We start from the raw sequence: 26,057 nt of genomic DNA, 5'->3' as shown, positions 1-26,057 counted from the left end.
ATAGCATAGGGAAAAACCCCACAATGTGGGCCAAACAGAGCACATCTTCAGTGCTACACCAGCCTACAGCTATTGCTTTGCAACCTCTGCTATAGACTATGTCTACGGATGTAGTTGAAGAAAGGGCATGACAATTTCAATGGGTCAACATTGCTGTATATTAAAACAAACAAATAAAATAAGGACTCCATGGAGAAAACAGATCTTGGTCCTTTGGTAATGACCCATTTTTGTATTCAGGTAAGGGCACTGAATAATTCTTTTAGTTCCTTCGGATGTCAAGCTTTTGGGTAAATCAGCACTTCTTTTTCTCTCCAACTCATGGGCACTGTGTTAGCCAGAGCTCTCCAGGGAAAGAGAATCAATAGGATATACGGGTGCATGTATATACATGTCTCCACATATAGGTCCTGAACTAATAGGATACATGCATACATATGGGCTCTGTTTCCCTATAGAACTCTGACATTACATGTGTATATATTTGTGTGTGTGTGTGTGAGTCTGCACGTGTCTGTATATATCTGTGCACACATATACAGAGAGAGATAGAGAGAGTGATATAGTTGCAGTCCAAGTCTAAAGGCCTGAGAACCAGGAATGATGATAGTGTAAGTTCCAGTCCGACTTCCAGCAGGCTTGGGACCCAAGAAGAGCCAGAGTCTCAGTTCAAGCCCGAAGGCAAGAAAAGACCCACGCCCTGGCTCAGCTCCGTAGTCAGGCAGGAGGAATTCCCTCTTTCCCAGACTTTTTGTTCTAGCCAGTCTTCAAATGATTGAGTGAAGCCCCACCCACATTCGGGAGAGCAATCTGCTCTACTCAGCCTACTGCTTCAGATGTTAACCTCATCCATAAACACCCTCACAGATACACCCAGAATAACATTTGACCAAATGTCTGGGCACCCTGAGGCCCAGTCAAGTCGACACATAAAATCAACCATCACAGGGGCCTCCCAAGGCTCCTAGCTTCTCCACCCGCAAATATGGACAGAGACAGCATGGTACAATCCAGTGCTCTGGGTTCTAACTTCAACTCTGTCGCCAAATTGCTCTGTGACCCCATACATCTGTGTCTCGCAATCTTCCCATCCTCTGTGACGTGTGAGAGCTGAATTCCATGGCCCACAAGGTCTTTTCCACCTTAGCATTTCCTGCTGTCGTCTGCCATATGGACTTGGAAGCAAAGCAGACCATATTTACCAGGCACACCTCTTGTGACTTTATTGAGTAATTTGCACAAAACCTTCAAGAATAATTTATTCGCCCAGTGGTGTGAGACGAGGGGAAGAAAATCAATAGAACAGTGTCTCAGTTGTTTTTTATTTTCTAAACCTCGAAGAGATTTTATTCCATTTCAGAGTTCTTGCAGGCACCTTACTCTACAATTGTCTTTCTGGCCAAGTTTCAAGAATGACTAAAAGGATTCATTTTAGGCACTGAAATCCCCTGCCTCGCTTGGAAACTGCAGGAGAGACCCCTCCTGGGGAGACTTTTCCAGGGCTTTTCATGACACTTGAGAAATTACTGGAGAAGTGCGAGGGTAGAGAATTTAGGAGGAAAGCAACATTCGCTGGCACTCCCTCTCATCTCGAAGTGATTCTGGGAAGAAATTTAGAGTCCACTTGTTTCAAATTCAATTGCCACCTCTTCAACAACATGAAGCTGTTACACTCACTTCTCTTCCATCAAAGTAACGGGCAAACTGACACCTTGCTTAAACAGACTCGCCACACTGACTGACTGCAAAGAATATCCATAGATTTTGCGTCTTCTTTTATGCAGAAAGTGGAGAGCATCACCAGCCTGGGAGGTTTGGCAGCTTCTTCTGTTTTCTGACCCGAGCTGGTCAGCTGAGAAGAAAGTGAGAGAAAGGCCTTGAATTAAAGAGACCTGGGTTCTAGTCCCAGCACCACCACTGACAAGGCTTGAGTAGGAGATTTAATCTCTTCAAGCCTCAAATTTCTCATCTGCAAAATGGGTATCACAGGTTCTATCCACTTTCTTCATGGAGTTGCAGGAAGACCACAAGGCTAACATCTGTACCTGCTAGGTTTCTTGGTTGCAAGTGACAGAAAACAACACTGTCTGCCTGAACAAAAATTGATCCATTGGAAGCATAAAAGGGGTTCGCAGGGTCCATAGGACACTGCAAAACCAGAACTAGATACGGATAGAGCCAAGGGTCTTGTGTCAGATACCACACCTGCTCAGTCTCAGCCCCAAATCCACTCTTCTGCACTCTGCTCTGTGATGCTGGGGCTTCAACTTTCCAAGCTACACTCCTCCTGCTACCTTCTGCCAGTAGAGGTTGCTAGAGGGAGACTCCTCTCTCCTTTATGTTTTAGCTATCCATTGACTTTTCTCTTATAGGGACATCTGTCATCGGATTTAGGGCCCACCCTAAATTTTGAATGATATCATCTCAAGATCCTTCACTTAGTTACTTCTGCAAAGACCCTTTTTCCAAATAAGATTACATTCGCAGGTTCCGAGTGAACATACCAGCCCACTGCAGTATGTGAACATTCAACCCGCTATAAATAGTGACATCTCTCTCACTTTTCTGATTACTTGCTTAATCTTTCACCTTCATATTAGGAGGACAGCTAGTGTTTCCCTCTTAAGGCCTCTCCCAATCATGGCTTTTCCAGGAATCCTAGGGACCTAACACAGTCCAGGGGGAGCAGATGGTCATCCCAGCTCTCCATATGAAGAAACCTTTAGAGATGGGTCAGTCCACTGTGGCTGTGGACCTTTCACCAATACACTAAGTGCAACTCATTCCCTGGATGCTGGTTGGCTGCTGAAGTCCCTGCCTAGTCTAGATCCCTGCAGAGGCCCTCTCGTTCTTGGGGGAGGAGCAGCAATATCATTCTTTGGTGCCAAACTTGGCCCAGGACTCCCTAGAATTGGGCATGGAAGAGTGCAGCTCATTTTCCTCCCCATCCCACCACCTCCAGAGATTCAGGCAGCTCCTAGGACCCTGGGTCCACCCTGGGTCTATTTCTCACCACCTCTTAGAATGAGAACCATCAATCCTTGCCTCCCAGAGACCCTCCCCTATGGGACACGTATTGCCTGCTTCTTTCTGCTCAAAGCACCACGGCTCTGACTACATAACCCTCCTTCTAACGACCCTGGGCCACAGCCCTTCCTCCTGAGGGAGACCCCAAGTGAATCCAAGGTGTCTACACCTACTCTTTGGAGGATAGAGGAGCTGACCTTCAACAATTCCAAGGTGGTTTGCTGGCACTGACTAGAGGGAGGAAATCCCACAAGCTTAATCTCTGGCAAAGCATAACTCTGGGGTTACATGTTATTATGTGAAAAATCAAATTGCAAAACAGCACAAAGAGTATTGTCCCATTTGAAGTAGATAGATGTAGATCTCAGAACGATACCTGTTAAATTATTTACAGCAGTTCTCTCTAGGTTATGGGATTATGGAGTCTTTTTATTTTCATCATTTTCTTATCTACATTTTCTAAGTTTTCCCCAATGTGCATATATCAGTTTTGTAATGAGACTTTTAAGGTTATATAAAAAAATAATACCAGCACCTTGCAGTCACAGCATGTTCTGCTGCATCTCACATCGCTAATCTAATTTCCTATCTGTGAGGGCAGGAGGGCAGGTATTTTTATCTCTGTTTGATAGATGGGGACTCTGAGGAACAGGACGTGTGAGATATGACCTGCCAAGGTCTGAGGGAAACACTAGGACCAGGACCCAGGTTGGGCTGCCAGCTCTCAGTTCTGGCGGCTTTGCCCGTGCCTGGAGCAAGCCAGAGTGGGTTGGAATTCTCAAAAAACGGCTCCAGAAACTGTGAATTTGTAAAGTCAGGACACCGCAGTGCCAAAGGCACCAATGCCCCTGGCTTTGGCCAGTTGGGAGACTAGTAGGGGCAAGAAGCTGTGGGACTATGTGAGACACAAGCCTGCTGACTCCGGGTCGCCAGAAAGGGAAGGAGGCCTGATGCTCAACAGAAAGGAATTGGGGAGGAGGTGGCCCCCCAGTCGAGGTGCTAATCTCATGTAGAGGTGAGCCCGAGGTGTCAGCAGTGCAATGTCCAGGTGCTGTGCAGCCTCGGGGGAAAACCCTCAAGTTCTCGAGCTAGTGGGAGACCGCCGCAAGTCCACCGCCTCCTTGGCCCATCAGGGGCCTGAGAGAGGGGAGGTAGAAAATGCCCTCCTTGCCCAGACAGGCCCCCCAGTTCTTCCTCTAGGGAGCAGGGATGAAGATGGATGAGGGGGTATACTGTTCTCAAAGCGCTGTGCTCAGATGCCCAGTGCTAGAGGCAGGGTAGCAACTCGACCAAGGTTTGCTGAGTTCGTAAACTCTTTCATCCAAACACACAGCCCCCATGAGACAGGCACGGCATGTGCTATCACCTCCATTTTAGCAACGAGGAAACTGAGGCCCAGGCCATGACTTGCCCAAGTTCACATTAGTGAGCAGCCAGGTAGGGACTTGAACCTGGGTCCCCCAGCTCCCAATTCAACATACTCTCTGCTCCACACATTGGGCAGAGGACCACTTCAGAGATACCTGCATTGGCTCTTTTGCTACCAAATTGTCCCGAGGCAACGTCATATATATGACAGAAAATGACTCCAAGTGCACTAATTAACTCCCAGGGCGACTTTGCATTCCACCTGATCCCAAAGCCCCAAAGCACTCCGGGTTCTGAGTTGCCTGCAACAGAAGGGAAGACAGAGTCTAAGGCGAAGTTCTTACGGGGTGCGGAGGAGCAGGAGGAGGAGAAGGAATCGGATTGATTGTTGTCTTGATTAGAACTTGTTTCATTGCAAGTGAGAGAAACTCAGCCCAAATCTGCTCAGGCAGGAAGGAGAATGTTTGAGAAGGATGGAGAAGTAAGCTCATGTGACCCTGGGAGCACTAGGGCTTCAGCTGGTCTCAGGGCCAGTTGGATCAGGGTGTGAACATCTCCAGGTTCTCTCCCTCTCTCTCCCCACTTTTTGAGTTTCTCTTTTCATTTGTTAGCTTGCTTCTTTCTTGCTGCAAACCAGCTTCCTCCAACTGGGGGGATATCTTGGTGCTGAAAGCTTATGGGCCCTACTTTTCTCAGCTCCGATCACCAGAGAAGGCCTCAACTGCTCCCTCAGGTCTTGCATTTTTAAACCCAGGTAAGGAACATTATTGGCTTATCTGAAATCAGGTGCTCACCCCTAGGCCCATCAACAAGGCCAGGACAAGAGTCGCATCGTAGAGGGCACATCTATCAGGCTAGGAACGTCCAGAGAAGAAGCATCATCAAAAGTTGACTCTATGTGGCTTCCAATTGGATTTCTCATCTTTGAAAACCATTTGTGTCACGACCTGTGCTGGGCTCGTTTGTTGCATGATCTCATCTGTCTTCACAATTGCCCCACGAAGGAGCTATCATCACCCCAGCTAAGAGAAGAGAAAGCTGAGACCCAGAGGGGTTAAGTAACTTGCTCCCACCCTACAGCTGGTGGGCAATGGAGCCAAGATTTAAGTTCGTTTCTGTTTGGCTCCAAAGCATGTTCCCTTCCCTATACCATACTGTCTCTTTAGCTTAATAGGCACTTAAAGAACACCTAATGTGTGCAAAATCCTGTGAGGTATACATAAAGTAATCCGAACTGGTGCCTGCCTTTCTAGAGTCTGTTTGGATGACCTCACTCATCCCCAAGAAGGTGTAATAGCCGCAGAAGAGTTACAGACGAGGTACGAGGTGCCGCACAGTGGGGGAAAGGCAAGGAAATGTGCACTTACTGAGCACTGACTGTGTGCCAGGCCCTGTGCTGAATATTTTCACATTCATCCTCTAGACCTGCACTAGGAGAGCAGCCAGTAGTCAAGTATGGCTATTTAAATTTAACTCAATTAAAATTAAATACAATTTAATTTAATTTTCACTTCTTGTCACTAGCCACAGTTCAAGTGCTCAATAGCCGCTTGTGGCTGGTGGCCACCATATTGAACAGCACAGACATGGAGCATTCCCATCACCACGGGAAGTTCCATCGGACAGCACTGGTCTAGACTGGAAGCTCCATGAGAGCACGCACGGGGTCTGCTTTTCACTCTCCGTGTTATGTCCAGCACCTCGCAGAGTACCTGACACAAGGTAGGCACTCAATAGTCACATGAACACATAAACATATATATTGTAGATTCAAAGGCAACTTTCATTAAGAGACTTGTTGTTTGCTAGCGCCATCGAGTCAATTCTGGCTCCTAGTGACACTGTGCACAGCAGAGTGGAACCCTGCCTCGTCTTTTGCGCCATCCTGTCACCTTCCGGCGTTGTATCAAACAGTGCTCCCCTGCTATCCATATGGTTTTCACGGACAATATTTTCGGACGTGGGTGGCCAGGTCCTTCTTCCTAGCCTGTTTTAGTCTGGAAGCCCTGCTGAGAGCTGTCCACCGTGGGTGACCCTGCTGGTACTGGAAACAACAGCAGCAGAGCTTTCTGCATCACAGCGACACGCAGCCACCACAGAATGACACCCGACAGACAGATGCTGTGGTTCCCTGACCAGGAAATGAACTCAGGCCACGTCAGTGAGAGTGCTGAATCTTAACCACTAGGCCACCAGGGCTGGCATTTAAAAGACAGCATACATTTAATTATAACTTTCTGTAAAAATACAAAGGAAAAGAGGCCAGTGGGGTATGCCTAGAGTCCCTGCAGGCAGCACATTTTGGGGGCAGCCTGAGGCTAGGGGAGGGTTAGAGGTGTCACAATAACCATCCTTTATTGAGTGTCTATCACATTCAACCCAATTTATTGAATTTGTCATTTCATTGACTCCTCTTAACAGCCCTATAAGATTATATCCCCATTTTATAGATTAGGAAACTGAGACTCAAAAAGGCTAAGTAGCCCACTTAAAATCACACACAAATTAAGTTCCAGAGCCTTCAAAGCCCACACTGTCACCCACCACAGTGCCACCATTCCATCTCTTCCCTGTGGAGCTAGGGCCTGCCTTGCTCCCGGTGTGGAGAATTTTCAGACTTGGGGTGAACCTGCCTCAGCCCCCACCCCTGAGCAGGCAGATGTTTAGTTCCCTTTCAGTGTCCCCAAGCCCAGCAGACTAAGTCATCAGCCACACCTGGCCCAGAGGCCGGAGGCCTGGCGCGTTTGCCTCGCCACCCGGAGGAGAGTGACTCTTCCTCGCCCCCTTGTGGCCAGGTGAGGCATAAGCTCAGAGAAATTGTAGTGCAACTGGGAAACCCCAGTGGGTGGTGATCTGGGGGTGCAGAATCAGCAGGGAGCTCGCCTCCATTCTAAGGGCAAAGGGGCTGGGAGAGAAATTACTTTTCTTCAAGTGTCCCCGTTTTCAGGGCCAGTGTGGCTTCTTCCTTGAGTGTGCATTTTCACTAAAGGATAAAGCGTATTACCTTTCCTTCAAGAGTTCTCATCTGCAAGTTTTCAGGGCGTTTCCTTGTCTAATAGCTCTTTTCTTGCTTATTTATTTATTGCCCATATTTGATTAAAACATATTATATTCTCAGGAGTTCCCCTCCCCGCAAGGGTCACTTTCCACAGGCTCGATTTAATTAACCAGTGCTGACTTGAGGATGAAAGGTACAGACAAAAGGTCTTCCTTATCCGATCTGAGCCCAAATAAAACCATATCAACATTTCACCTTTTGTTCCCGTGCAAGAAAAGGCTGTGGTGCATTATGTGAAAAGTTATTGAAATCAATAGGAAAGAAAGAAAGGAAAGCAGTGGACAGCTGTGGCAGGAAATTTGGATCCCCCAAGTCCTAACAGGAAAGAAAAAGGAAGAGAAGGAGAAGGAGGGCGAGGGGAGACAGAGACAGAGAGGCAGTGCTGGCCTAAGCCTTGTTTTAAAATCAAATCAAGAAAAGACAACCATTTTGCACAAAAGCATGTGGCTCTCCTAAAGCTACCTCTGTTTCCCGACGGAGCCCCAAGAATCTGAACTGCACAACAGCACAATCGTGCCTGCTTTCATCGGCACCTCACAAGCCCCTGGAAAAATGCCTGGCACATGGTAGCAACTCGCTAGATATTTGTCAAACACTAATAAACAAACTCCACGCCAGCTGAGTTCTCACTAAGTCTACCTTTAACTCACTCTGGACCCTGAGCCAAGTCCTTCCTCTCTGAGCCTGAACAGCTCCATCTGCAAATAGAAAGACAGTGCTCCTTGTCCTGTGCTCCTGGCAGGGAAGCTGTGAGGATAAGGCAACGGAGGCCCGTTGGAAAGGCCAGAGCATCATGCAACACAAGCCACCACCTTATTACCACTTCCTCTCATGCCCCCCTAGACAAAACCACAAGCTCACGGCTCCCTTTCACCGTCACAGAAGAAAAGTCAAAACAAGGGAAGAAATGAGAATAGAATCACTAGTGCAGAGGGATGGGAAAGGAACAGAGGAGACACCAAACAGAAGCAAACTATTGCTGGGGTCCGACGGGGAGAGGGTAGCTGGGTCGTGTGCTCTCACACCTCAGTGCTTACCAAATTGCAGCAGATGTCTGCCTTCTTGCCTGAATTCTCAAGGCAGTAAATAGTGTGTGACACACGGAGGCCCCTGCAGCGGGTAAAGGTCGCCAGGTGTGTGCCGCTGCAGCGAGGAGTTTATTAAAGGCCCGGCAGGTAAAGCTTCCCACAGACTAAGGGCTTCACAGCCAAGAGTTCCCACCCCCCAGCGCCACCAGGAGGCTGAACCACCAGGCCAGCCATGCAGCCAGTGGGAAAAGGCTTCCGCCTCCAGTTCCCTGGGCTCACACGGGTTGCTTCTCCCCGACAGTGGAGGCAAATTACAGATGTGTCTTCTGCCTGCAAGAGGGGAGTGAAGTATGTTCCTAGCGTTGTGAGTGACAGTATCCGCATGATGAGAAAGATGAATCCAGCCCAGCTAGGAGAAGAGAAGGAACCCTGTGCCACCCTTCCAGCCTGGTCTCCTGCCCCTGGGCACAGAGGCGAGCCCAGTGGCTCCACGTGTTTGACTCTTCTCCAGCCTCTACTTAAATTCTCTAGCCCAAACCCACCAACCAGGACAATTTGTTCTTGCTCAAAACCACCTCTGCCATCACCACTCAGGGAAATGAGAATGAGCCGGTCCTTCTGACCCTCTCGTGAGCTCAGCGGTTGAAGACGAGGCCTCCACCCACCAGGCTGCTGGTCAGCTCTCCAGGCCTTTCCTCTGGCTCGCCTTGCTCTTCATGGCAGCACCTTCAAAGAGCTGCCTTCCTCTCTCTGGGCCTCAGTTAGTCATTTTCATTTATTACTAACATCCTGAGAGGCAGAGAAGCTGACCAAGAGATGACACCTTTTTAAGGAGTTTTAGGTTCCCTAAAGGAAAACAATGATCATCCAGAAAAGAAGTTTCCATTCTCTGGGTGACAGACAACTGGGAGAACTGAGGTGTTGCTGGGCATTCCCTTTGAAGGTTCGCCAAAGATTTATTGAGCACCCGCCACGTGCCAGGCACATCTGGACATTTGGGAGCTGTCAGCGAGCAAGCAGGGCAGGATCCCCGGCTGTGGAGTCAAGATCCCAGGTGATGGGGAGCAAGACACGACAGGCACAAGAAACAAGTAAATGACGTAGTGTGTCCTAAAGTGGTAAATGCCACGAGGAAAGAGAGGGCGAGAGGGCTCAGGAGAGGCGGGACCGCTGGCAGGCACGGAAGTTTCTTCAAAGGACATTTTCCATGGGGAGGAGTGTGTTCCAGCGGTGGGAACAGTGGGGCAAAAGTCACAGGAGAGAGAGCAGAAAGCAAGGGGACTCGAGAGCGGTTCAGCCTGGCTGGAGTGGGTGTCTCATGGGGTGAGTCAGATGCAGAGTGGGGACTAGAGTATAAAGTCCTTAGCTACGGCAAGCGGTCTGGACGTTGTCCTGAGAAGACAGAGAAGGCTGTGGAGGGACCACGTCTGGAGGTGTGTGAGCAGAAGTGATGAAGCAAGGGGAGGACTGTGGATTTCCAGTCCTCCTCTCCCTCCAAGTGCACGGGACTGTTGCATGTCTCTGTTCCTGAGGTTGTATATGGCCATGTGCCCTGCATTAGTCACTGTAATGAAAGCAGAAGTGTCACATGTCCCTTCCTGTGCAAGCACGTAAGAGCTGGTTTGCTTCTCCGTGATGACCGTGCAGCCGTGGGCTAGTCTCCCTCAGCCTGAATCACTGACTCACAGCGTACAGGACAGTTGCCCTGGACAGGTGCCCAGACCTGAAGCTGACTTGATGTGACTAAGAAATCACTTTTGTGGTACTAAGTCAAGACTTGGGGGTTTTTTCACTGCAGCATAACTTGCCTGATCATGACTAACACAAGGATTATTTCAGATAGCCCAATTCTTCACTAGACTTCAATCTTATTCCTAGAGATTGGCCAGAATCATCCCAATCTCAATGCAATTCATGGCTCCTTCCTCACGCCCCGTCAGCGACAACCTAGCTCGCACCCTGCTGTGCCCTGTCGATGATTGTCAGCAGTCCTGATATTCTCTAGAATGTCTTGAAACTGCGTGAGTCGCCTGTTTCATTTCTTTTATCCAATAGTGCTGTGAGCTGGCGAGAGTGACCACAAGGACTCTATTTTGCAGAGGCAGAAACTGAGACAGAGGAGCGCCAAATGACACGGCCGAGGTCACATACAAGAGAAGACGCATTTGGGCCTTGAGCCTGGGCCTTCAAGGTCATTGTCCACCTGTCCCAGGACCTGGTGATGAGCACTGCAGGGGTGAGAGGTGGAGAATGTTCTGGGCTGGAGGCCAATTTCTAATCCTTCTCTGATCGTAAGGGTGCCCCTGCATCCCCCACAGCAGGCTGTGGCTGCGCTGGAGGTGGAGAGGCTGGGGTCCGTCAATAGACTCTTCCCCACCCCCACCCCCATCTGCCACCTGCCCTCCATCTGCCCAGACACGGTGGCCACCTGACGGTTTTGCTCACAGCTCAGGCTGCTCCCTGCCTCACGACTTTGCAGAGGCTGTTCTCATCTCAAAAGTTCTGCTTCTCCCCTGGTTGCCCATCCCAAATCAGCAATCACTCATGCTTCTGCTCTCGGCTGATATGTCGTCTCCTCCAGGTGGGCTTCCCTGATTGCTCAGACAGTGTTGTGTTACCTGCTCTCCACCCCATCCACCCCCTTATAATGTCCATCACCAATGTGCTCACCTTTGGACAACATCTCCCTTCCTTCTAGGCTATAAGCACCATGAGGGTAGGGTCCTTTGCTGTTTTTCTCATCCTAGCATTTTGAACTTGATAAGCCGTGCTAAATATCTGTAGATGAAATGAATAAACTGTCAAAAGCTGGACAGATGGAAGGGATTTTTGTCCGTCTACATGAAATGGAAATTCCACCTTCCACGGCTCAGGCAGCATTTCACAGAGCCTCTCACCATAGGTGTGTGAGTGCATTTTAAATAAAAAGACTCAGTCCCCCGACACCGCGGGCAGCCGCATCAGAGCCTTTCCCAAGTAATGAACTTCCCCGGCATTATTGCTGCATTAAATCGTGTTAATCAAATGGGAAGTGGTAAGCGGTTTTCCTCCCTCTGCAATCTTTCCTGAGCCGTACATTCTCAGTGGGAAAATAAAAAGGCCGATGCGGATCAGAGTCCAGAATGGATCAAAGAGTAGCAGCGGTTTGGATTTGTGTTAATTTTGCACGTACAAAAAAAATCCCTCCTCATTTCTCTTTATTAAAAAGAGGCAGAAGCATGGCGATAACATACTATTTGAAGAGTGACAATCAAACGCAGAACATTTTGCTCTGACACTCAGAGGCAGAGGGAGCAGAAAAGCCACTCAAACAAGATGCTGCTCACCAGCTCTGTGCCCGAGAACAAAGCCTGTTTGCCAAACCACCCTGCAACGACATGTATTTTCAGGTGGGTGCAGGTGGATGGGAGAGTCACTCTCCTTTCCTCAAAGTGGCCATCAGTTCAGGATTCAAATGAACTCATCCCTCCCTCCTGCATCCAGTGCCGGGTACTAAACTCTGCGCTGGACCAAGAGGCGGCCGAGCTGGGCCCGAGCGCTCAGGATGCTCCTCGGCTGGTAGGAGGTGCCGACCAGCCAGACACGTGTACGACGAAGGGGAGAGCGCTCTTCCCACAGAGGAAGGCGCAGACACTGGGCGGCACCAGGGCACAAGCGGGTGGGAGGCGAGGGGATTGGGCCCCCAGAATCCGCACGAGCCTTCCCCACTGAGCCTTGGCCTGCAGTGGGCATGAATAATCAGCTTTTGAATGTCCCCTTCAGGGTCAAGGAGTTTCCCAATTTCTAGGCTCCAGAGAAACTTCCCCAAACATAAGTGTCCTCCAACGGCATCCAGTGTCAACTCACATGGTGAATTTCAAGTCGACAGAGGTCCTTCAGAACAAATCTGGAGAAGGTGAAAAGTCCCATTTATATCTCCCCACGCTCTTATCCCAAAGGAGGCGGGAGAAGCTGCCAGATCACCACCAGCAAGGCCATCAATGTGTGCAGGACATGGGAGCAGGAAAAAAGGCAAGAGGGGAGCAAGCCAAACAGGTGAGGGGGGTTCGAGCGAGACAGGGACCACCTTGATTCTGACAGAGCGCTCCTCCCTTGAACGTGGGGGGCTCCGAGGGAATTTAGACAGCTGTCAACCAGGGTGGGCTCACAGCAGATACTCTCACTGAACCCTGACTGCTCGCCGGGCGCAGGGTGCTCGTCCTTTCATATGCGACATCACCTTAAAGGTGACCCACTTAGCCCTCCTTCACAGGGGAGGCAAGAGGAGCTCTGAGATCCACTAATGTGCCGGAGTTCATGCAGTGGCAGAACCAGACCTCTGAGGGGGTCACCCCAAACCCGTTTCATCTTCACTGAAGCCTGCTGCGGGTTTCTGGGCGTATCTTGCAGTGTTTTATGAAAGTTAGAGAGTGGGAAAGCACAAGCAGCTCGGTTGCCCAATATCTTTTTAAAAAGCAATTACATTTCCCAGACTGTTAGTTGCTATGGCAGACTGTGCCCTTTTGGTATTTGGGAAATATACGAACCAACAAGAATGCAAGGCTGCTGTGGCATTTCATGTGGCGCTGAAAGCTCGATGCTTCTGATGAGGGCCCACAGCCTTGGTGGAATTAGGGGCCCCACATGCTCCAGAGTCATTCCCTCTGGCAGGACAGGGTTGCTGGGATGGGGCAGTGGAGGGGAAGGTCACCAGGCTGGGAGCAAGAGATCCGAGCCCAGGACCCGCCTCTGCCATTAACTGGCCATGGGTCTTTAGGAAAGCTGCATTTGTCCGCATCTGTCCTTCCGAAAAATGAGGCAACTTGTACCTGCTAATTGTGAGGACATCACAATTAGTGATCAAAAATGATGACCATAAACAACTTCCAAAGAGGACTTGGCCCACAAGTGCGGAGGGGCATCAGGTGTTGGCCGAAGCAGGCCTGGAGGGAAGCACGGCGAAAAGGAGGGGAGACTCATTGCTTGAAGGCGGTGTGGGAGCAAGAAGGCAACTCACACAAAGAGAGGAGGACTGGATTTTGCACATGCATACAGACACACATACAAATACATGTGTGTTATATCCATACACTTAATATATATTACAATAATGAGATAATAATATATATATTATATATAATAATGACACGATAATGATAAAGTATACTTTTCTTCTAGTTACTTATTTGCTAAAATATTTCTAATTTACTATGTGCCAAGTACTGTGCCAGGCACTGAAGAAACACCAGTAAAGAAAAGAGACAAAGTTTGTTACCTCCTTGAAGTTACATTGCCGTGGGGAGCTGACAGACAACAAAGGACTTGCTGTGTCATCGGCTCCTGCCCACGGTCCCCGCGTTCCTCCTCAGGATGACTTCTAACGGCTGCATAACACTCCGTTGTTTGGATTATCATAATTTAGCTAACTAGTCTCCTATTGTTTGGTGTTTACGTTTTTTTCAAATTTGGGTGATTGTACACATTTATGTGGGCATTCACGAATGTTTCCTTAGGATATAAGCAAAGAAGAACCGTTGGGTCAAAGTATAGGAACGTTTCTAAGGTTTTGCTGCAATTATCAAGATACCCTCCCAAAAGACAGCCCCAGTTTCTACCTCCAGCTGTAAGGCATGAGGCTTAAAACCTAAATATTTTGGAATTAAACTAGAAATCAATAACAAAGATATCTGGGAAAAAATCCTCAAATGCTGGGAAATTAAATAATACATTTCTAAATAATCTGTGGGTCAAAAGGAAATCTCAAGGGAAATTAGAAAATAGCTTGAGCAAAAATAAAATACAGCATATCAAATTTATGGGATGTAGGTAAAGCACTGCTTAGAGAGAAATTTACAGCATTGGATGCTTTTTTAAAAAAGAAAAAAAGAGAAAGGCCTTATATTAATAACTGAGATTTTCACTTTAAAAAAAAATAAAGGAGAAGAGGAAAGTAAACCCAAAGGAAGTAGAAGGAAAGGGATGATAATGATAAGTGGGAATCAATGAAATTAAAAATAGAGAAAATAAATCAATGAAAACAAAAGTTGGTTTTTTAAAAATATCAATAAAATTGACAAACCTATAGCAGACGCTCAAAGAAACGGAAAAGACACAAATTATCATTATTAGGATTAAAAGAGAAGACATTACTACAGACTACACAGACATTAAAAGTTTAATGAGGGCATGCCATGAACAATCCTACACTGTACACAGAGATTCAACAGCTTAGATAAAGTCGCATCGCTCCTTGAAAGCTGTGAACTTCTAGATTCACCCAGGAAGAATTCGACAACCTGAATAGTCCTGTCTATAAAGAAATTGAAATTATAGTTTAAAACCTTCTGAAAAAGAAAATTCCAAGCCCAGATAGTTTCTCTGTGAATTCTACCAAACATTTAAAGAAGATTCTACACAAATTCTTCCAGAGAACAAAAGAGGAGGGAACACTTTCCAACTTATTTTATGAGGCCAACGTTACCCTGATGCCCAAATCAGGAAAAGATGATACACGAAAACTGCAGACCAATATCCCTCACGAATACAGCCACAGAAGTCCTCATCAAAATACCAGCAAATCAAATTCAGTGATACATAGGAAAGAACAATACATCACAGCCAAACGCCGTTTATCTCCAGAAGGCAAAGCTGGTTCAACGTTTGAGAATCAGTCGTAATCTTCCATATTAACAGATTAAAGGAGAAAAATCACATGGTCGTATCTTTAACCTGAGAAAGGGCATCCATAAAAAACCTACAGCTAATGTCATATCCTGTATATGAACAGTTATAGCAGCTTTATTTATAACCACCCCAAACTATAAAACAACCTAAATATTCTTCGATAGGTGAATGGATAAAGAAACATCGGTACACCCAGACCATGGAATACTACTCAGCAATAAAAAGGAACAAACTATTGATGTGTGTGGCACGTGGCTCTCACAGGCATTATGCTGAATAAAAGTAGCCAGTCACAAAAATTGTACACCGTGATTCCATTTATAAGACATTTCTATGAAAAAGCAAAACTGTAGGATGGAGAGAGATCTGTGGTTGCCAGGGATCAAGGCAGAGTGAGTGCTTTACCACCTAGGGGCAGCATGAGAAAATTTCTGGGGCAACAGGACTGTTCTGTGTCTCGACTGTAGCGGTGTGTAGTGGTGTCTATATGTTAAGACTCAGAGAATTGTACACCCAAAAAAGCAGGGTTGGTTTTGCTGTATGCAAATGTTTTAAAAGTTAAGCCCCTGTCTTCTTCTCATCACACTCCGCTGTGTCTCCAAAGAGGGCAGGCATCACTCAGAGCAACTGCTGGTCCTTCCCAACTTTGCTTTACAGGATATAACGCACAGCTGTTCGATTTTGTCTCCCAGAACCAATTTTCTCCCTTAATTACAATCGTATTTTTAATGGAGGAAACCTCGCTTTCCCATTTCGGGTGTTCTGGGTAGAAAGGTGATTAATTCTGGCCCTGAGAATGCTGTTTTTCTATGTCCTGCCCCTTGATCCTCCCAAACTTCCAGGTATGGTTCCTGCCTGCTTCTAAGCCTCGTCCCACCATGCTTTTAAGTTAGGCTGCTCGTGGCTGTAAATAGCCTTCTGAAAGTAATACGGAGATTTTATTATCTCACATGACCAGCAGTTCAAAGGTTTAGCAGTATCAAGGTTGGTTAATTTTGTGAATACCTGTCCATAATCAGGGCTCTGCCACCCAGGAAGAGGTGGGGGGGAGATGGTACAGGCGTTAGGCAACCAGCAGGGCCTCCTGCCACTCCCTCCTCACCCATCCTCCTAAGAGGCTTCCAGTGAACCGCCCTTTGCTGGAGGTAACCTGTGTCCATTCCCGTGGCTTGTAAACAAGGAATCCTAACAGATGCGCAGGGCCGATGTGACCCTGTGCTTCCACTGGAATATAAGCCCCCAGAGGGCAGGAGCGCATCACCACACGGTAACGAGCAAAAGTGTGACTGCCATGACCAGTCAGCAAAATGACTAGAAGGTAGGCTGCATGAGGGTGTATGGTTTTTTTTTGTTTGTTTTCTTCACTACTGAATCGCCAGTGCCCAGAAAAGTGCCTAGCACATGATCGGTACTCGATAAATATTTGTTGAATAAGTGGATGAAATTTTGGATCATCTGCAATAGACCTGGTGCCGCACTAAAGTCTGAAAATACAGCTGTAAACAAGTCAAACAAATAAGCTCCGACTGCCCGGAGACATTTGGGACACACAAATAATCAGCCTTAGGAGCTTCCTTCTCACAGCAGCTCTCAAGAACAGAGGACAGGAGTCTGAGAATCCAAGGGCAAACCAGGCCACTTTTCTTAGCATTGATCTGCCCTTTCTTATTGCCATCTGCTCTCTTCAGGATGTTCCTGGGGAAAAAAAGAAGAAACCAAATAAAATTAAAGATGTTGCCAGATGCTCCCAGCAGAAGTAACATCTTGGGTGAAAATTCCCCAGGCCCACTGATGCATTAATTGGTGCTGGGAGGTTGGGGACATCAGGAAGAGGCAGATATCAACGTGGATTTTTCTGGAGACAATCTCGGAGAGGAAGGATTGAGGACCCCAGTTAGAGGTCAAGCATCACAGCTCGGAACATCGGCAACAAGCACTGCCAGTCTGAAACGGCTTAGTGGCGCCATCTGCCCTTCCACACTCCACGCTTTGGGTTCCTAAGGACAAAACCTGTGCTTCTCTTTCCCACACAAGTGGATTCATTTTGTGGCTGGTGAACACCTTGCCCTGTCTCTGTTCCATCCAGTCACTGGGTATCCATGGAACATCCCCACCAGAAGGTCTGGAGGGCACTTCTAAGTCAACGTGTCTGAAATGCAGCTCTTTGCTTTCTCTCCTCCAACACCACCCATCACTACTGCTTGCACTACCTCAAATCCCGACTTAGTCATCACAATTCACTCCATCCCCCAAGCAAGAAATTGCAGTCATCCCAAACTCCTCCCTCTTTCCCATCCCCTACTACAGCAGATCTCCCACGGTGGCTTCTGAATGCCTCTACCACCTGCCCTGCCCTTTCATCCTACAGCCACAGTCCTGGCCCAGCTGTCCCCATCTCTCACCTGAGCTACCTCAACAATCTCCCATGTGATCACCTTGTCCTGCGGCTCTGCCCCCCCAAGTCATTCCTCACAATACCCCGAGAATTCTCTTTGGGAGGAACCACCCTGATCTTGTCACTTCCCTGCTCAAAAACCTTTGATGATTTCTCTGTCTTGCTTTCATGGCCTTAAGTACCCATCCCAACCTGGGACCACCCTTCCCTTCCAGCTCTGTTGCCCTCCTCCTCCTCTTCCTCTGCCCCACTCGCTGCAGAGCTCCTTCCATGCTTAGTCCTGCTACAGTGCAGAGCACATCATCTGACAGTCCTTCACATGCCTGTCTCCTCCCCGAGACTGTGACTCTTGGCAATCGAGAACCATGACTAGTTCATGTGTGTGTCTCCCTCTTCAAGGCCTCACTACTTCCCAAGGCAAGCCACTCCCAGCCCACTCAGCGGGACTCACCGTCTCCCTCACACATGATGTTTATTCCCACCTCCATCCTATTGCTCCTACTGTGGCTTCCACCTCATAGTCCTCTTATACTTTGTCCCTAATACCCAAACTACTCATTTTGTAAGCACCCTTCACCCATGCAGACTTTCCTGATGGCTCCTGCACTTTCTGGTTTGCTCTATCTTCCCAGAATGTGAGTTCTACTTGGGCACGTATCTTGCCTGTCTGGCTTACTGCTCCACCCCTCACTGCTTAGAACAAGGCATAGCCTGTTGAAAGAAGATGAGAAAAAGGAAGGAAGGAAGGAAGGAAGGAAGGAGGAAGCGAGGGAGGAGGCCTCCCAGCACCGAGACCTTCTATACGCTACTGTTTGTTCTTCCTTATTATTTATGCAATTGTCTGGTCTAAGAGGTCAGAGAAGGGAGAAAAATCGCTATTGCTCAAAGCGATCCGAGGTCATTTCCTGGCATAGGCAGCACTTACCATGCATATACCAATTCAACCAACATTTACAGGGCCCCTACTCACAGTGCTAGACACCAGGTCCAGTGGTAACTGAGATGTACACAAGGTCCCTGACACGAACGAGGTTACAACCAGCAATCAAGAGCATCTAGGGTAAGGGAAGAAGCAGGGCAGACATCCAGCCCACGTGCACTGGTCGAGCTGTATGGGTTAAGATATTAAAAGAATTCCATACTCATTTTTAAACAGCTATTCCCTTGCACTCCCCCAAGGGCCCCTCTGCAACCTCAGCTGCCCTGGGCCATCTTCTGAGAGTTCCAGATCTTCCCACATCCCAAGAACAGAAGGATTAACACTTGCCAGAGCAGGGCCCTGGTGCTATAACGGACTGGCATTTGTTCTGATTACCTGGTGGCCCTGGCACACAGGTTGTTAAATAGTTTGAATATCCCCTCTGGGTGGAAGGACAATTGGGACACTAGGGTGCGTCAGTCAAGAGTGAGCTTGGCCCTATCTGCTGAGTGGACGGTCTGCAAGAACCGCAGAAGGGGGTGGCTGAGCATCCCCACCTCCCCAGAAGCTGCTGTGTGGAAGTGGTACCTAACCACTGCCAAGAAGGCGAGGAGAAAGCTTAAGGAGCTCAGAGCTTCCCACCTTGAGGACAGGATCCAAACCCTGGTGTTGACTTTCACTGACAACTTCCTTAGTGTGGCCTCGAAGTCCTTGATAAGCTAGCTGCATCCCAGACTTTCTACATTAGGGTTCAGCTTGTTTTAAACTTTGAGTCAAATTTCTCTGTAATTTTTATGTGCTGGTTATCATGGAGGGGTCTCCTCTCTTGTGAGTTCTTGCTCCCCAGATAGAAAAAAGGTTAAAAAAAAACTTGGATAAAGCCAAACTTTTGGAGCTTTGATTTTATTTTTGCATCAATATCAATATCCCAGTTGTGATATTCCATGGTTTTGCAAGATGTTACCACTGGGGGAAACTGAGCAAAGTGCACAGGGGACCTCTCAGAATGATTTCTGACAACTGCATGCAAATCTACAATGGTCTCAATGACAGTTAAAATCTAAAAACACCTGGACCCAATCACTCGCTCACACAGAGGCCCTGATCAGAGACTGGCAGGTTCTTTGTATATTGAGCAGTAGGCCAGAGAGGGTGCAGACCATAGGCAAGGCAAGAGGTCTTTCTGCTAAAGAGGCAAAAGGAGGCCTTCGGCAGCTGTTGGAGCATCCCCTGAAAGCTCGGACCCCAGGTGATGTCTCATCTACTAGGACCCCCAGCTCTGTGGCCCGTTTAGAGTTCTCAAAAAAGATATCATTGTTGTTTCTACCATACAATCCTTCCGTCCTGCAACAGCAAACTGATTCTATGAGTGAACTCCCCTAACCCATTCCACATGTTCTGGAGGGGCTGCCAATCACACTGCCCTACCCCATCGGCCAAAGAATGGGCATATGACACAGGTCTGGCTAATCATAATCTCCCTCCTCACAGACAACCATCACTGCCAAGACTTGGATTCACAACCAGAGTTGGGCCAATCAGAGGCCACTGCAGATTTCTTTTTCCTCCAATACTGTCTGGAGAAGCACTCTTTCTTTTGACATTGCTGAGCTACGTGGTGTCAAAGCTAGAGCTGGATAAGGCAATGCCTACTCTCCCTGTGCTGCAAGGAGAGAGTCAATCAGTGGTAGGAGAGATTGAGGCCAATACATGGAGAGAATCCAAGAAATGAGAGTGCCAGGGAGAGATACAAAGAGACAGAGAGAGAAAGCAACTTCACCTGAGCCTCTGGAGATCTCCCTTTGGCATTTAGTTACATGAGATAGTACATCCTTTGTGCTTGAGACATCTGGAGTTGGGTCGGTCACCAGCTCATAGCTTAACCTTTTAGGAACTGGGCCTGTGAACTTCAACTGCAGTCCTCAGCTCACATCCCTGGGGAGTTTTCCCCAGGGAAAGCCCTCCAATTCTTCCTTAACACCCTGATACTGAAACTAGAGATGTGTTTCTAACAGTGACAACCATTAGTTCCATGGATGGCAAATGGAATGAGACTGACAGACGGGCCATGCTGGGCCAAGATGCAGCAGGCAACCCTCCTGTATGTGTGGATCCCGAGCTGAGATCCTCGCAGTCCCTCTGCTGAGGCGGCTGCCTATTCCAAAAAGTTAATATTGTTTACAAGAGCTATTAGACTCAATGCAGGGAAAGATGAGCCCGGGAGAGAAGAGGCTGTGACGTAAACAACTCCGTTTCTATCTCAGGGTATAGGTTACTGCTCTAGACACTCAGTTCAGGGATAGGGGGCCAAATACTCGGTAGGTGCTGAACAACATCCTAGGCACTGTGGGAATGGAGAGATGAGCGAGACCTGGGTCTTTCCTCCAGGAACTTGGGCTATTTGGGAAAACAGGCACCATCTTGTCTAGGTGTAGTACAAGGTACCTAGGTGCTGTATAGTACAATGATGCATATAGTACAACGAGGTTATAAGCAGGGCTCTGAAATCAGAATGTCTGGGTTCAAAATCCCAGCTTGGCCCAATCTATGAGCAGCCAGGAGCCAGATGCAGACATCAGCTGCATTTCTTTAGCAAGAAACCTAGCCTCCGTGGTCTTGGTGCCTCAGTTTCCTCCTCAGCAAAGTAAGAATTACAACAGTGCCTACCTCAGAATTGTAGTGAGGATTGAATTAGATAACGCATGTAAAATTCCCAGCAGGTAGTACATGCTTGGTAAATGGTATCTGTATTGTCATCATCACCATCATCATCAATCATTGTTACTATTATTATCACCAACACCACAGTGAGGACTTTGGGATAAGCCATGAAGGAGGTCAAAGTTCTGTGGAAACAAGGATGAAAGTGATTTCTTGGGGGCATCCAGAGAGGCTTTCTGGAAGAGGTTCCACGTGAGCAGGACCTTGAAGAATAAGTGGGGCTGGTGGGAGGATATTCTCAAAGCTACAAGGGCAACAGGCGTCAAGAACTAAAGCTGGAGTCATTCCCGCTTCTCTAACCACCCAGGCTTTAGTGCACACCAGCCTGTAGGAGCAAGGACTTACTCAAGTATCCAAGCACCCAAGATCTGAGCCACATCAGTGCACATGACCTTGTCCTTGCTGTTAGATCTACCACTTGGTCCTGGAAGCTAGGAGAGCTCATGTCTTATTCCCAGGCTCCTGAGGCAGTCAGCCTACCACTTTTTCCCTCTGGGCCAGAACTTCAAGCCCCAGAGTTGTGCCCAAACCTTTTCTCCAGGGGCCCTCATTGCCCAGCCTAGGCAAGCCCAGCCAACAGCCCTGAGCACTGTGCCTGTCATTTGATAGGCTCTCAGCACATAGATTACGAATAAATAAATTTTTGGAGACAATTTTCTTGTATCACTTAACCCTGAGCTATAGCTCCAGGAGTGGTGAAGAAATGCATGAAGTCTTGCCTGGCCCGTGGGCTGTCTGATTCATTCCTATGTGTGGGCAGCCAGGAGCCCAGAAATGGACGTCAGTTCCTTTAGGAATATGCTTTCTCTTCTAGGTGGTTTCCTTTTCTTCGGCCTCAAGAGTCTTCACAAAGAGGTCCCACTTTGTCATATGGTTCTAGAAGCAATTAGAAGGCAATCCTTATCAGAGGAAGCCTTAGGTAATGGCTTTCCGCCCAGCACACGCACACATGCACAAAATCTAAGAGCATTCAGTGGATATCTGTTGTTTCTGTCCATCCCTTGTTCTGGCCATGGCCGTTTAACTGTCGTCTAGAGAAGGACCTGTCCCCTCCTCTCCATCCATGTGGTTAAGGTGTGGCCGACACCCCACGGGCACTTATCCCACAGGTGTGCAATTCAGCCAGCCTTAGCCACTCATCGCATTCTCTCCCCCTGGCCGCAGAGATGTGTTCAGGGGTGAGTAGGTGATCCCAGTTGGTCCAATAAGGGGAAAAGCTGGAACTTTTGGAGGCACCATTGGGAATAGAAGTTCTCTTTTCACAGAGGTGGGCCCCTGGCTGCCAGCAGCCATTTTGGTGCCTCACGAGGAGAAGCTGTCTGAGGGTAAAGCCAGTACAGGAGAGCAAAGCTGGGATACGATCAAGGAGCATTTGTGCAGCTGAAGTTAGCCATGCCTGGAGCCACCCTAATCTTGTAAGCCCATAAATTCTCTCTTTTTCTTAAACTAACTTAAGTTGGGTTTTCTATCACTTATAACTGAAAGGTCCCGATGGTGCAAGTGAGGCAGCAGGAACACCATTTCAAACGTGCAAGAAAACCCTGTCTTGGACCTTGGAGATCTTTGTCCTTGGGAACTTGTTGTCTCTTTTGCTCATTCAACAAATGTTTATTGAGCCTCTATGATGGGTGTTAGGAAATTTTTTGATCTTCAAAATCATAAGTATGATTGACGCACTGGATATCAGGTAATCAGGGACGGGTCTCGGAGGAAGTCAGTGGTAAGTGAGACCTGAAGAAGTAAAGAAATGCACAGCGGTCCACAAGGACAAGAACACGTGGGCGGCTCGGGTCCTGGATGCCAGCTCTGACGCTCGCCAGCTGCACGAGCTTCTCGGGCAGGCACCTGGAACTCTCTGCCCTCAGTTCTTCTACTTTTAAAATGCAGATATTAATATCTGTCCTGCTGAAGCCACCTGGTTGTTGCCAAAACAAACAAAAAAAGGTGCTTCGAATTGTTAAAAGCAATATATATTTGGATGAGAGAAAACCATTTTACGAATTGATGTGAGGTACTTTAGCTTCTGGGCAAGAGAGAATAACAGAGGCCAGATTTATCCTCCCACCTTAAATAACTCAGAAACCAGACAAAATATATGGAACAATGGTTTTCAGACATTGTCCTATTGGCCTTGCAGGATTCCTTCCAGAGAAAAGGGAAACAAATGAATTGAGCCCTCTGATTCCTCTAGCTTACTGCCCGAATTAAGTTCCCAGAACGCTGTGCAGGGAGGAACATCCCAGGCAGAGACTGGTGGTCTCTCTGAGTTGAAGAGATATAACTGGAAGTTTGGAAAAGCCCAAGGAGTTAGAATTTTCAGGGCAGAGTACCACAGAGGAGAGCTCTGCGCAAAGAGGAGTCTGGAGATGCCCCGTCTAGGATGCAGCAGAGTATCAACTGAGGATGTAGACAGGGAGGATACCCAGGGCTGGGCAAGATGCCGCTGGAAACGAACAGGCAGCGTAATTCCCAGAGTTCAAACAGCTCAAATAGCTCACATTACCAAAATCCAGAGTAGAGAAATCCATAACACACATGGCCTCAGGTGGACCACTCAGAAAGGTATTGCCTCAGCCATAGAGTCAAACGAACTCTGTACTAAAGGCTCGTGTGGTCCAGCCTGACAAAGCTGAAAGCAAAGCTTAGCAGGATCAAACTGTTTCTACATAACTAAAGTGAGTCTTCGAACAAACCTCAGAAACATTTAAGGGAATAAAAAAATTCAGCACACAACGAGGTAAAATGCACAATGGCTGACACTCCAGCCAAAAATTATCAGATGTGGGGCCGGCCCGGCAGTGCAGCAGTTAAGTTCATACATTCTACTTCTCGGTGGCCTGGGGTTTGTGGGTTTGATCCCTGGTGCAGATAGGGCACTGCTTGGCAAAAAGCCATGCTGTGGTAGGCGTTCCCACATATAAAATAGAGGAAGATGGGCATGGCTGTTAGCTCAGGGCCAGTCTTCTTCAGCAAACAGAGGAGGATTGGCAGTAGTTAGCTCAGGGCTAATCTTCCTCAAGAAAAAAAAAAAAACAGATGTGCCAAGAGTCAGGAAAATAAAAATAATAATGAAAAGAAAAATCAACCAACAGAAAAAGACCCAGAAATTATCTAGATGATACAAATGGTAGACAAAGACATTAAAATAACTGTTATAAATAGACTCCATATGTTCAAGAAGGTAGAAGAAAGCATAAGCATATTAAAAACACACACAGAAAATATAAAAAGAGCCAAATTGAACTTCTAGAGATCAAAAATACCATATTTGAGATGAGAAAATACACTGGAGAGAATCGAATTGACACGAGGGAGATGAGGAGCATCCTAGTTTGGGTACTTTGCTAAGGTGGAACGAAAGCAAACTGTTTACATATGGAAGGTGGAATCGTAAATTCAAAGCAGCTGCCAGGACACACTGGGTCTTTGTGAAAATTTTATAAAGATACCTCAACTGGGAGGACTGTTATAAAAAAGAACAATTCTAAAAGGCATGGCTTCCTTAGGGCTGACCCAGCTCTGAGCTCGGGCTGCACAGAGTGATGAGCAGAGCATCAGCCACATTTCAATCCACGTGCCCGTCAGCCAGGCATCTCGTTTCAGGTCATGATCTGCACAACCACACCACACACAGCGGCCCAGTCTACATCAGTACAAATAGAGGAGAAGGGGTATCACAGGCGTCATGGACCAGTGCTTCCCTAAAGACCCACGGACTGAACCCCAGTTCTCGCTCTGCCTGGGAGCTCTTTCACCTGCTTCTAAGAATCAGCAGAAAACCCACCGGCTAACTGTTCCTTCCTCTCTCTCTTCCTTTCTTCCTCCAACTCTGCCTCCATTCCCCTCTGTCCATCACTCTCCCATCATCTAGGACTTTATTTCACGTTGGCCAAAGGCAATTGTGTGCACCAGGCCTCTGACGCGCAGAAGAAATGAAAGAAGGGGACTTCTCAGCAACATGGTTAACCAGTCGACGGAGTCCCACACAGAGGCTGCTAGCAAGATTTAAATGCTGAAACATCGTTCCCAGAAAATGTCTTCATGCAGATCCCTCTCTAATGAGAATCTATAGTTTCATTTTAAAAAAAAGGAAATAGAAAAATCTTTGACCTGTTACTGGGCGCCTCAGCAACAGCACCAAGGGGTTGCTCAGAATCTACCCAGACGATCTACTCACTTCATATTTGCCAATAAGATGACCCCGTTCTGATTCTATTCAGCCTTAGAACACAAAGGAAAGCCTTAGAACACAAAGGAATATTCAGAACCCTGGAGACGGAAACAATATAAAGACAGTCATTTCTCTCTGAAACAATTTGTATTTTCATATCTTTGATACACAGTCTAATACTCAAATCAATAGGCCAGTGGAGATTAACCCAGTGCAAGTTTAATAATGAAAATAGTTAAAAAAAAAAAAAAGTTTTGGAAAGCTAGAGATATTACCTGCAGGTGTGTAGATTGTGGGGGCAGGGTTAAGTCGGCTCTTCCTTTTTTCCCCAGTGTAATGAAACAGAGAAGCTAAGCCTCCAAGTTCATTATAATCACATAGAAATGGGAGCTTCTGGCTGTTTTCTGCTCCCCCTCCCCCGCCTACCCTTGCCCCAATCAGTATAACCAGTTTTATCTTCTCTGACGAAAGCTCAGCGTTCTGTCTGCAGTTGAGGCTTCCTCACGCCTGCTCTGGGTTTGCAGTCAGCCAAGTCGGCTTCCGAATCTGAGGAATGAGTTTTGGAAGCCTGAAGCGAAGGCCTGCTCTGAAAGGTGGATAGGCAAAACTGATTAAAACAAAATCTACGAGACAGGGCGGAGAAGTTCAGGAGGTCAGGCAGCAGGCAGCGTCTTGCTCTTGCAGACTCCTCCCTTTATCCCATGCCC

General features: G+C 47.5%; 1 long non-coding RNA gene across 3 annotated transcripts; it reads right to left on the bottom strand.

Moving 5' to 3' along the window:
- Nucleotides 1–1,303: 1,303 nt before the first annotated feature.
- LOC139082629 (uncharacterized) lies at nt 1,304–25,410 on the bottom strand. 3 transcript variants are annotated; one of them, XR_011538835.1, is made up of 5 exons: nt 25,290–25,410; nt 21,899–22,055; nt 21,126–21,304; nt 18,510–18,647; nt 15,444–16,839 (listed from the first exon to the last, which is right to left on the bottom strand). It is a non-coding gene; the product is annotated as an uncharacterized lncRNA (long non-coding RNA). The 3 variants fall into 3 exon arrangements; XR_011538833.1 differs by lacking the exons at nt 15,444–16,839; nt 18,510–18,647 and adding an exon at nt 1,304–1,852; XR_011538834.1 differs by lacking the exon at nt 18,510–18,647.
- Between the last annotated feature and the right edge of the window lie 647 nt (nt 25,411–26,057).

This window comes from Equus przewalskii, chromosome 3, assembly GCF_037783145.1.
Source record: "Equus przewalskii isolate Varuska chromosome 3, EquPr2, whole genome shotgun sequence".
Classification (NCBI taxonomy): domain Eukaryota; kingdom Metazoa; phylum Chordata; class Mammalia; order Perissodactyla; family Equidae; genus Equus; species Equus przewalskii.
The sequence above is the reverse complement of the archived record's forward strand: the minus strand, read 5'-3'. Positions and strand labels throughout refer to the sequence as shown.